Below are 12132 nucleotides of genomic sequence, written 5' to 3' on the forward strand. Positions count from 1 at the left end.
GGCGCAATCTCGGCTCACTGCAAGCTCCGCCTCCTGGGTTCACGCCATTCTCCTGCCTCAGGCTCCCAAGTAGCTGGGACTACAGGCGCCCGCCACCATGCCTGGCTAATATTTTTGGATTTTTAGTAGAGACGGAGTTACACTGTGTGAACTGGGATTGTCTCGATCTCCTGACCTCATGATCCACCCTCCTCAGCCTCCCGATGTGCTGGGATTACAGGCTTGAGCCACTGCGCCTGGCCCACAAGCATTCTTATACAACAGTAACAGACAAACAGAGAGTCAAATCATGAATGAACTCCCATTCATAATAGCTTCAAAGAGAATAAAATACCTAGGAATCCAATATACAAGGGATGTAAAGGACCTCTTCAAGCAGAACTACAAACCACTGCTCAGTGAAATAAAAGACGACACAAACAAATGGAAGAACATTCCATGCTCATGTATAAGAATAATCAATATTGTGAAAATGGCCATACTGCCCAAGGTAATTTATAGATTCAATGCCATCCCCATTAAACTACCAATGACTTTCTTCACAGAATTGGAAAAAACTGCTTTAAAGTTCATATGGGCCCAGAAAAGACCCTGCATTGCCAAGACAATCCTAAGCCAAGAAAACAAAGCTGGAGGCATCACACTACCTGACTTCAAACTATACTACCAGGCTACAGTAATCAAAACAGCATGGTACTGGTACCAAAACAGAGATATACATCAATGGAACAGAACAGAGCCCTCAGAAATAATACCACACATCTACAACCATCTGATCTTTGACAAACCTGACAAAAACAAGAAATGGGGAAAGGATTCCCTATTTAATAAATGGTGCTGGGAAAATTGGCTAGCCATATGTAGAAAGCTGAAACTGGATCCTTTCCTTACTCCTTATATGAAAATTAATTCAAGATGGATTAGAGACTTAAATGTTAGACCTAAAACCATAAAAAGCCTAGAAGAAAACCTAGGTAATACCATTCAGGACACAGGCACGGGCAAGGACTTCATTTCTAAAACACCAAAAGCAACAACAACAAAAGCCAAAATTGACAAATGGGATCTAATTAAACTAAAGAGCTTCTGCACAGCAAAAGAAACTACCATCCTAGTGAACAGGCAACTTACAGAATGGGAAAAAATTTCTGCAATCTATTCATCTGACAGAGGGCTAATATCCAGAACCTATGAAGGACTCAAACAAATTTACAAGAGAAAGACAAACAACCCCATCCAAAAGTGGGCAAAGGATATGAACAGACACTTCTCAAAAGAAGACAGTCATACAGCCAACAGGCACATGAAAAAATGCTCATCATCACTTGCCAACAGAGAAATGCAAATCAAAACCACAATGAGATACCATCTCACACCAGTTAGAATGGCAATCATTAAAAAATCCTAAACAACAAGTGTGGATAGGATGTGGAGAAGTAGGAACAGTGTTAGACTCTTGGTGGGATTGTAAACTAGTTCAACCATTGTGGAAGACAGTGTGGTGATTCCTCAAGGATCTAGAACTAGAAATACCATTTGACCCAGCCATCCCATTACTGGGTATATGCCCAAAGGATTATAAGTCATGCTGATATAAAGATACATGCACACATATGTTTATTGCAGTGCTATTCACAATAGCAAAGACTTGGAATCAACCCAAATGTCCATCAGTGACAGACTGGATTAAGAAAATGTGGCACATATACACCATGGAATACTGTGCAGCCATAAAAAAGGATGAGTTTGTGTCCTTTGTAGGGACATGGATGCAGCTGGAAACCATCCTTGTCAGCAAACTATCACAAGAACAGAAAGCCAAACACCACATGTTCTCACTCATAGGTGGGAACTGAACAATGAGATCACTTGGACACAGGAAGGGGAACATCACACACTGGGGCCTGTCATGTGGATGGGGCAGTGGGAAGGGATAGCATTAGGAGATATACCTAATGTAAATGATGAGTTAATGGGTGCAGCACACCAACATGGCACATGTATACATATGTAACAAACCTGTACGTTGGGCACATGTACCCTAGAACTTAAAGTATTTTTAAAAAAATACAAAAACAAAAAGTTAGCTGGGCATGTTGGTGGGCACCTATAGTCCCAGCTATTTGGGAGGCTGAGGCTGGAGGATGGCATGAACCTGGAGGTGGAGCTTACAGTGAGCCAAGGTCACATCACTGCACTCCAGCCTGGGAGAAAGAGTAAGGCTCCATCTCAAAAAAAAAAAGAAAGAAAATTTAAATGATCGCAAAATGATTTGTCATAAAAGCATGTATATTTTACAAATTTCAACTTTATCACAATATTCAATTTCTTAAAACAATTTCCAACACAATCAAATTTAATGTTTTATTTAATGATTTGTATTCAATTCCAAAATAATTTACATTTGTTTATTGTTATATGCACTTTTGACAAAATTGGATTTGAAAACTAAGAAAAAACTAAAGCATGTTCTTCTTTTTAGTTTTTTTGTTTGTTTTTGTTTTTTTGAGATGGAGTCTCGCTCTGTTGTTCAGGCTGGAGGGCAGTGGGATAATCTCGGCTCACTGCAACCTGCACCTCACAGGTTCAAGAGATCATCCTGCCTCAGCCTCCTGAGTAGCTGGATTTACAAGCAGATGTCACCACGCCCAGCTAATTTTTGTATTTTTAGTAGAGACAAGGTTTCACCATGTTGACCAGGCTGGTCTCAAACTCCTGACCTCATGTTTCACCCTCCTCGGCCAAAGTGCTGGGATTACACGTGTAAGCCACCGCGCCCTGCTAAAGCATGTTTTTAAAGGTTCAAGGAACTTAAGCTTAGAGGCACAAATGCTCTGTAGTAAAATAAAGCCTCATCTTTTTATCAATAATGTTTTAATAGTTTTATGTCTGAGCACTTTTTAATTTTCAAAAAATGTTTAAATGTGTCCATTGTTTTATTCCTAGAAATAAAAATGGAAGGAAAAAAGAGGTATAAAAACAAATGAAATGTAAGAAAGAAAGTGGATTACTCACAATAGCTAAGGTATAGCTAAGTGTCCATCAACCGGTGAATGAATAAAGAAATTGTAGTATATTTACAGAATGGAATGATATCCGTTTATTTATATTAGAAAGTCTTATTATTTGCAACAACATTGATAAACCTAGAGAACATTATGCTAATGAAAATAAGCCAGCACAGAATAAAAGTATATCACATGATCTCATTTCTATTTAGAGTGTAAAAAAGTTTAAATTCATAAAATCAGAAAGTAGAATGATAATTGCCTGGGACTGGAGGAGATGTTGATAAAAAATAATAGGTCTTGTCTACATCTCTTAAGTTAACAAATAAGTTATTCTCCTCTCAAATTGGATTAACCAGGGAATTGAATCATAGACTGAAGAATCAATACTGAAGAAATAACACATTTGTTATAGCAATGATGGTTGTACACTGAAATTTCAGAGGCTTAGCAAAATATTATATTCTCTGCTTAGATCACCATGCCTGGTTGATTTTCTTTCTCTGGTCAAGAGGACGTCTCCATGGTCTTTCAGCGATCATATGTTCTTTCATCTTCAGTCTGTATTCTCCTTTCTTCAGCGAATGGAAGAAAAAAACAATGCAGAGAAGACACATTTGCATCTTACCCACACATCACTTTTACTCACTAATAGGCAAAGTGGGTAAGCAAAATAGGCATATGCATGAGTAAAATGCTTCTGGTAAAATAACCATTTTGTTGATTTCTATAGAGCTCAGGTTATAAACCAAAAGCTAGCAAATATACAGCAGAAAATATATTATTTGAAATAAGAATACTGTGAATGAAGTTATTCTGTCAATAGAAGCAAAAAAATTATAACCTTATCCTAATAGTCTCATCTATATTTGTACATCAAATTCTTTTTATTAAAAATTGTATTTTGTATAAATATGCAACTTATATCACCTTTTTTAACCATTTCAATGTCTTCTCCACTCTGTATTAGTGGAAAACAGGCCAGCTGGTCCCGGGAATGATAAAGAGCACTTGTTTGGGTGATACTCCTGTGCCAAACACCGTTATTTGGCCCAAAGTACTGGTTTTCTATTTTTCTCTACATTTAGTAATAAAATAAAATTCTTAGCTAAGAAGACTTGATCTAATTCAAATATGTTTTATGAAATATGGCTGACATTTAAGAGTCTCTGACTTATCTTGAATATTGACTTTATGAATTCAAACTGAGTTCAAAACTATAATCTTTTACTAAAAGCCTTTGCAAAGTAAGATTCATAAAATTTCTTTATAATATAAAAGGAATATGTTAACCACGCTTCCAGTAATCACTCTGACCACAACATTCTCAGTTTCCAGTATTCACCCTGAGTCACTCAGGGGAAATTGGTATTTGTAAACAGGCAGAGGAAGGTGCTGCTGAGTGGAGGTGTACCACACTGCACATCAATGCTTTCCACATGCACCTATCAGGCTCTTAATTTAATTGGACTGTCATTTCTATGGCTAGATACCTACTCAACCTAATCATAATTTTTTTTTTTTTTTTTTTTTTTTAGCAGCTAATGATATCTGTTACCCATTAGTCCTATACAATTATTTGACTGGCTGAAAAATATTTTGTTAATTTACTTGAAATTGAGAGACTAGATTTGCAATCTTCAATCTTTCAGTGTTAAAGCAAATCAGAGAAGCACAATGCATGTAGAATGCATTTTGTTGTTGTTGTTGTTGTTGAGATGGAGTCTCACACTGTCACCCGGGCTGGAGTACAGTGGCACAATCTCAGCTCACTGCAGCCTCTGCTTCCAGGGTTCAAGAGATTCTCCTGCCTCAGCCTCCCAAGTAGCTGGGATTACAGGTGCCTGCCACCATGCCCAGCTAATTTTTTTAAGTAGAGACAGGCTTTCACTATGTTGGCCAGGCTGGTCTTGGACTCCTGACCTCGTGATCCGCCCGCCTCGGCCTCCCAAAGTGCTGGGATTACAGGCGTGATAGAATGCATTTTCCTGCCCACCATAATTCTTCTTAACATAGAATATATTCCATTCAAACTATTTAGCCAGAATTTTAGATTTCAAAAGGTCAAGAATAATTGAGTGAAGCCAAAATACTGTCTTTGCTTCTTGTTAGCAATCTAATCATTTCAAAAAGCACAGCAATTATGCCAAGCCTTTGAAAACATGTAGTTAACTTTATCCCATTTCAAAAATTGTTACTTTTATGTTAATTTAAGAGGATCTATCTACATAACTTTACATGCATTCCAGAAATATTTATCTTAGCTGGATGCAGTAGCTCAAACCTGTAATCCCGGACTTTGAGGGCCAAGGAGGCAGGATCATATAAAGTCCGGAGTTTGAGACCAGCCTGGCTGACACGGAAAAAGCTCTGTATCTACTAAAACTACAAAAATTATCTGGGCATAATGAAGCATGTCTTTAATCCCAGCTACTCAGGAGGCTGAGGCGCAAGATTCTCTTGAATCTGAGAGGCAGAGGCTGCAGTGAGCCAAGATGGCACCTCTGCACTCTAGCCTGAGCAACAGAGCAAGACTCTGTCTCAAATAAATTTTCATATTAAGGTATTTAATGTTCAATATTATATGACAGTAGAGTGGAATTCTCAAAAATGAGAAGTTTATCATTAATAAATTAGGCCAGGTGCGGTGGCTCACGCCTGTAATCCCAGCACTTTGGGAGGCCGAGGCAGGTGGATCATGAGGTCAGGAGTTCAAGACCAGCCTGGCCAAGATGGTGAAATCCCGTCTCTACTAAAAATACAAAAATTAGCTAGGTGTGGTGGTGCACCTGTAATCCCAGCTACTCACGAGGGTGAGGCAGGAGAAACACTTGAGCCTGGGATGTGGAGGCTGCAGTGAGCCGAGATTGCACCACTGCACTCCAGCCTGGGCAACAGAGTGAGGCTCTGTCTCAAAAAACAAAATAAATCAATCAATAAAATTTTTTTCAAGGGTTTTCAATCGTTAAAGAATCAGGTATGCTTTTCACGATAAGTTCAATTTTAGAAGGGTACCCACTGGTCTCCATGGTATTTCTGTAATAGATAGTGTAAAACTGGGTCACCAGACTTATGCAGACATGCTCATTTAATCAGAATGAGTTCAGCCTTCATGGTGGAATATTGGTATCTCAGGAGCTGATCATTCACTACAACTTAGTAAATGTTCCATAATCCCAGTGAATTCTTTCAACCACGTTTCCTTTTCTCTCATTGATGTGGTCATGTGGTGGTCTCCTCTGTTTATCTTAAGCCATCCCAGATGAGAGGTGATTATTTATTGCATGAATGAGACCCCCTTTTTTTCCTCTTCCTTGGGATCCTCCTGTCCTCCCTACTGGAAACAACATGTGGGAGGCAGGAATTATGACAACATATAAATATATTTCCTGCCAGGGGACCACCATAAGCAGCTTACAAAACGACCCCTCTAGAAGTCACTTACTTCCAGGCCAGCAGGAGTGTTTTTCTGATGTGCCTTTTTCTCTTAAAAGCAGCTCTAACTAAGTTTAGCCCAATCAGGATAATCTCCCTTTTGATAAACACAAAGTCAACACATTAATAACCTAATTTCATGAGTAATTAATTCCCTACCACAGTAAATCACACTTGTTTTTGAGATGGAGTCTCACTCTGTGGCCCAGGTTGCAGTGCAGTGGTATGATCTCAGCTCACTGCAACCTACACCTCACAGATGCAAGGGATTCTCCTGCCTCAGCCTCCCGAGTAGCTGGGATTGCAGGCGCCCTCCACTATGCTTGGCTAATTTTTTATTTTCCGTAGAGATGGGGCTTCACCATGTTGGCCAGGCTGGTCTCGAACTCCTGACCTCAGGTGATCCACCTGTCTCAGACTCCCAAAGTGTTGGGATTACAGGCGTGAACCACCGCATACGGGCAGTCACACTTTTTTTACACTAAAAAAGTAACACCGCAGGTGTGCAACAGCTGGGAGTCATCTTAGAATTTTATCTATCTACCTGAATAGACTTTTCTTTTTTTTGAGATGGAGTTTCATTCTTGTCACCCAGGCTGGAGTGCAATGGTGTGATTTTGGCTCACTGCAACCTCCACCTCAGGTTCAAGTGGTTCTCCTGCTTCAGCCTCCTGAGTAGCTAGGACTACAGGTGCCCACCACCACGCCGGCTAATTTTTGTATTTTTAGTAGAGACAGGGTTTTGCCACGTTGGCCAGGCTGGTCTTGAACTCCTGACCTCAGGTGATCCACCCGCCTCGGCCTCCCAAACTGCTGGGATTACAGTGTGAGCCACCGCGCCTGGACCTGAATAGACTTTTCAAATTCTTTCAGTTGCTTTTGTTATCTAAGTAAACAAAGATACCTGCAAATAATAATTAACTACTTTCCAACTTAATTCATTACAAATATCTTTTTTCTGGCTTAATTTCTTCTTTATGTACCATTTTATAGATTCACACACATATATAACAATGAAAATGTATCCAATTATTCCATTTTTGTTAATTTATATTATAAATGAGTGTTAAATTATTTATTTTCTGTTTGAAGGGTTTGTTTGTTGTCCTTTGCTTTTTGGGCTTTTTGTTGTTTTTTGTTCAGTTTTTTGAGACAGTCTCGCCCTGTTGCCCAGGTTGGAGAGCAGTGGCGGGATCTTGGCTCACTGCAACCTCTGCCTCCTGGGTTCAAGCGATTCTGCTGCCTCAGCCCCCTGGGTAGCTGGGATTACAGGCGTGTGCCACCAAGTCCGGCTAATTTTTGGGTTTTTAGTAGAGACAGGGTTATACCATGTTGGCCAGGCTGGTCTCCACCTCCTGATCTCAGGTGATCCACCTCAGCCTCCTAAAGTGCTGGGATTACAACAGGTGTGAGCCACCGTGCCCAGCAACACAGAACTATTTTTATAACACACAAGTCTTTTGACCAATAAGTATATATTTAAATTATTTCTTAAAATATGGTATAGATACACAATGGAGTACTATTGTGTACTTAGCCTTGGAAAGGGCTAAATCCTGTCATCTGAAACAATATACATTTGAAGACATTATGCTAGATGGAATAAGCCTGACACAGAAAGCCAAATCCTTCATAATCTCATTTATATGTAGAATCTAATAAAGTTTAACTCAAAAAAAAAAAAAAAAAGAAAGTGAAATAATGGTTACTAGAGACTTGATGTGGTGGGAAGAAATTAAGAGTTTTTTGATTGATTGAAGGGTACAAAGTTTCAAATAGACAAGGTAAGTAGTTTTTGAGATCTATTTCACAGCAGCGTGACTATAGTAAACCATAACGTAATTGTATTTTAAAATGACTAAGAGTAAATTTCAAATGTCTTACCTATCAACTCGCTTATGATAGGTAAGCGAGTTGATAGATGTTATTTAACTCAATCATTCCACATTACATACATATATTCAAACATCACATTTTACCCCATAAATTCATTCAACTTTGATTTGCCAATCAAAAATACTACTCATACTTTAAAGAGAAATAAACTTTAAGAAATTTGACGAGAAAAAAAGTGTTCATTTTAAAATCTTAGAAAACATACGTATATTTTTCATATATATATATATATATATATTTCAAATGGCTTGCTCCTTTAGTGATGTAAGTAAACTCTTTTTTCTGTTTTTATTAAGACGGAGTCTCACTGTCACCCAGGCTGGAGTTCAGTGGCATGGTCTCTCACTGCAACCTCCGCCTCCCAGGTTCAAGCGATTCTCCTGCCTCAGTCTCCCGAGTAGCTGCAATTAGAGGCGCCCGCCATCATGCCCGGCTAATTTTTGTAATTTTAGTAGAGACTGGGCTTCACCATGTTGGCCAGGCTGTTCTTGAGCTCCTGACCTCAGGTGATCCGCCCACATCGGTCTCCCAAAGTGTTGGGATTACAGGCATGAGCCACCGCACCCAGCCGTAAGTGAACTTTTAATATAATGAATAGTCTAAACCCAACACTCAGGAATAAAATGTTTATTTTTAATATTCAAAAGAATACAATACTATAAAAGACAGACTCTAAAGCAACTGCTTAGAGTAACATTATTTCTACATTCGTAAATAAGTTATTTCTTCATTTGTTAGAGAAAAGTTATTTGAATATGTATTTTAAACCACATTTCAACATATTAAATCAAATGAACATATGTACTTGGCAATAAAAAATTTATTAAACAAGTAGACCAGAAAACAACATGCCTTCTTTTCTAATTTTAAAACTGACACACTTGGCATTTAGGTGCTTATTTGTCTGGTGTTACTGGAATGCCAAAGAGAAGTACTCAATGAGAAATCTTTCTATATTTATATCCATGCTGGGTGTGAATATATGGGAATTTTCCAAGGGTAGTATTATAAACATTCAACTACTATTATATATAGCCCCACACTGACTGATTAGAATAAACATGGGTTACAAACCACTGATGTGGCCACCTTGTTTTTAGGCTTAACATTGATCATGATCTAACAGAATCAACAAATGAGAGCTATATGTTGGGTGCTCTTCGGGCAACTTTATTTGCATTAATTGCTTTAATTTTACCAAAACCCTAAAGTTAGGGATGCAATCAGCAACCAGCTGATATCGAGTTTCAATCTTAACCATTATGCCCAACAACCTGTCACCCAATGCTTATTTTAAATCCTGACCTAACATTTTGGCTTTAAATTTTTTTATTTAGTAAAAATAAAGATAAATTTAGAAACCACTTCTTTTTATCCACAGATAGTATGTAGAACTTAATTTTTGGTTTAAAGTATTCATTACAAAGTCTGAGACAAACACTTCAGTAAATGAATTACAACATTATTCCTCTTATAAGAACCATTAATTTTACTTTTGAAATAATGAGTGTTTATATTTAAACTTAAAATGAGCCTATTATATAGAAAATTTGTTGTCTGCATGAACCTTGTCATCCATTGAGCAGTCTACAGTTGCTATAAGTTTCAGAAACATTAATAAGAATACTCTTTCTGATTGAATAAAGAACGTTATGCTTTCTCAGTGACTAAAATAAAATAGATTGGAATTACTGATCAGTAACTTACAATGTGGTTTAAATATTATTTAATTAATACATGTGAAATTTCTCAAACTCATTTTAACAAATGACTTCTACTGTTTTTCACTTCTATTAGAAAAAAGGTATTAAAATTTCTGTTATTACAAGCCTATAAATTTTATTCAGATCTAAACATAGCGCTAATCTTAAAAGATCTGTATGCTTAGGATTATAAAAAGCTTATTCTCCATTCACACACAGAAGATAAATAACTGCTTTTCAGTAAACCTGATGGGGCAATTGTGACTCACAATTATAAGCTATTAAAATATTAATACTATCACCTAGCTGACATTTTTAGGTATCTGCATGTTCAACTTGTTTAACTTATAATTCAAAAATAAATTTTTATAAACTATAAAAAATATAAAGAATTTTTTTTTAGTTCTTAAATACTGTCATTATTCTAGTTGACATAACATTAAATTTTAGAAGCTGTGGCTTTAGAAACAAGAAATGTCATGGTTGACTCCGCTTCACTTCCTGCCTTATTTCACACAAACACAGCAGCACAAAAACGGCCAGAAACGCTACAACATGACTGGAAATACACCAGTACCTTTCTAGGGAGAATATATGTGGGAGCATATTTACTTGAAATTAATGACATCTTTTGTTGAAGTACAGGCTTCTACATGGCAAGTAATAAAGACAAAAATTTTACAGGGCGAAAGAGTAAGAAACATACTCTAAAACTACCTTCTAACCCATTTCCTTTTTTTCACTAGCATGGTTGTGACGGAATGAGCATTTGCAGCAGCTTTTTTTTTACTTTTGAGACAGAGTCTTGCTCTGTCGCCCAGGTTGGAGTGCAATGGCGCGATCGCAGCTCACTGCAACCTCTGCCTCCCGGGTTCAAGTGATTATTCTGCCTCAGCCTCCTGTGTAGCTGGATTACAGGCACGTGCCACAACACCCTGCTAATTTTTGTATTTTTAATAGAGACGGGGTTTCACCATGTTGGTCAGGCTGGTCTCAAACTCCTGACCTCGTGATCTGCCCGCCTCGGCCTCCCAAAGTGCTGGGATTTCAGGCGTGAGCCAAGGTGCCTGGTCTGCAGCATGATCTTAAATAACCTACACCCTCTGCTTCACCATTTTTGGGATATGGCCATAAGACGTTTATTAATTTATTAGAAAAAATGTTTTCTTTTTCTAATTCAGAAATTTTAGCAAAATTTCACAGGCTGATCATGAGGTCAGGAGTTCGAGACCAGCCTGACCAACATGGTTAAACTCAGTTTCTACTAAAAATACAAAAATTAGCCACATGTGGTGGCACATGCCTGTAGTCCCAGCTACTTAGGAGGCTGAGGCAGAAGAATAGCTTGAACCTGGGAGGCAGAGGTTGCAGTGAGCTGAGATTGTGCCACTGCACTCCAGCCTGAGCAGCAGAGAGACTCCCTCTCAAAAAAAAAAAAAAAAAAAAACTAATCTACAATAACTGTAGTAATTACACTTTGAAATAATTTAACCAAAAAGTGGAAAACCCTGTGCATTATAATCTAAACAATATTGAAGTACAAAATTAAATAATACACAAATGGAAAAATATTACCTATAAATGAATTGGCGTTATTATCATTAAATATCTGTATTACACAAAATAATCTACAGACATAATGCAATCTCTAGGAAAATACCAGTGACACACTGGTATAAATTTTAAAACATACATCTAAAACTTATATTGTACCACAGAAGACCCAAAGTAGCCAAAGCAATGAAGGAAAAAAAAAAGGGGGGGTGCTTTGGGAGGCTTAGGCGGGCAGATCACGAGGTCAGGAGATCAAGAACATCCTGCCTAACACGGTGAAACCCCCTCTCTACTAAAAATACAAAAATTTACTTGGGCATGCTGTCGGACGCCTGTAGTCCCAGCTACTCCGGAGACTGAGGCAGGAGAATGGCGTGAACCCGGGAGGCGGAGCTTGCAGTGAGCCGAGACTGTGCCACTGCACTCCAGTCTGGGAGAAAGTGCGAGAAAAAAGAAAAAAGAAAAAAAAAAAAGTGTGAAGGTATCACCCTACCTGACTTTGAAATACACTAAAAAAGCTTTATTAGGTAAAACAG

Source organism: Trachypithecus francoisi, unplaced genomic scaffold (genome assembly GCF_009764315.1).
Source record: "Trachypithecus francoisi isolate TF-2019V2 unplaced genomic scaffold, Tfra_2.0 Contig00405, whole genome shotgun sequence".
Taxonomy (NCBI): domain Eukaryota; kingdom Metazoa; phylum Chordata; class Mammalia; order Primates; family Cercopithecidae; genus Trachypithecus; species Trachypithecus francoisi.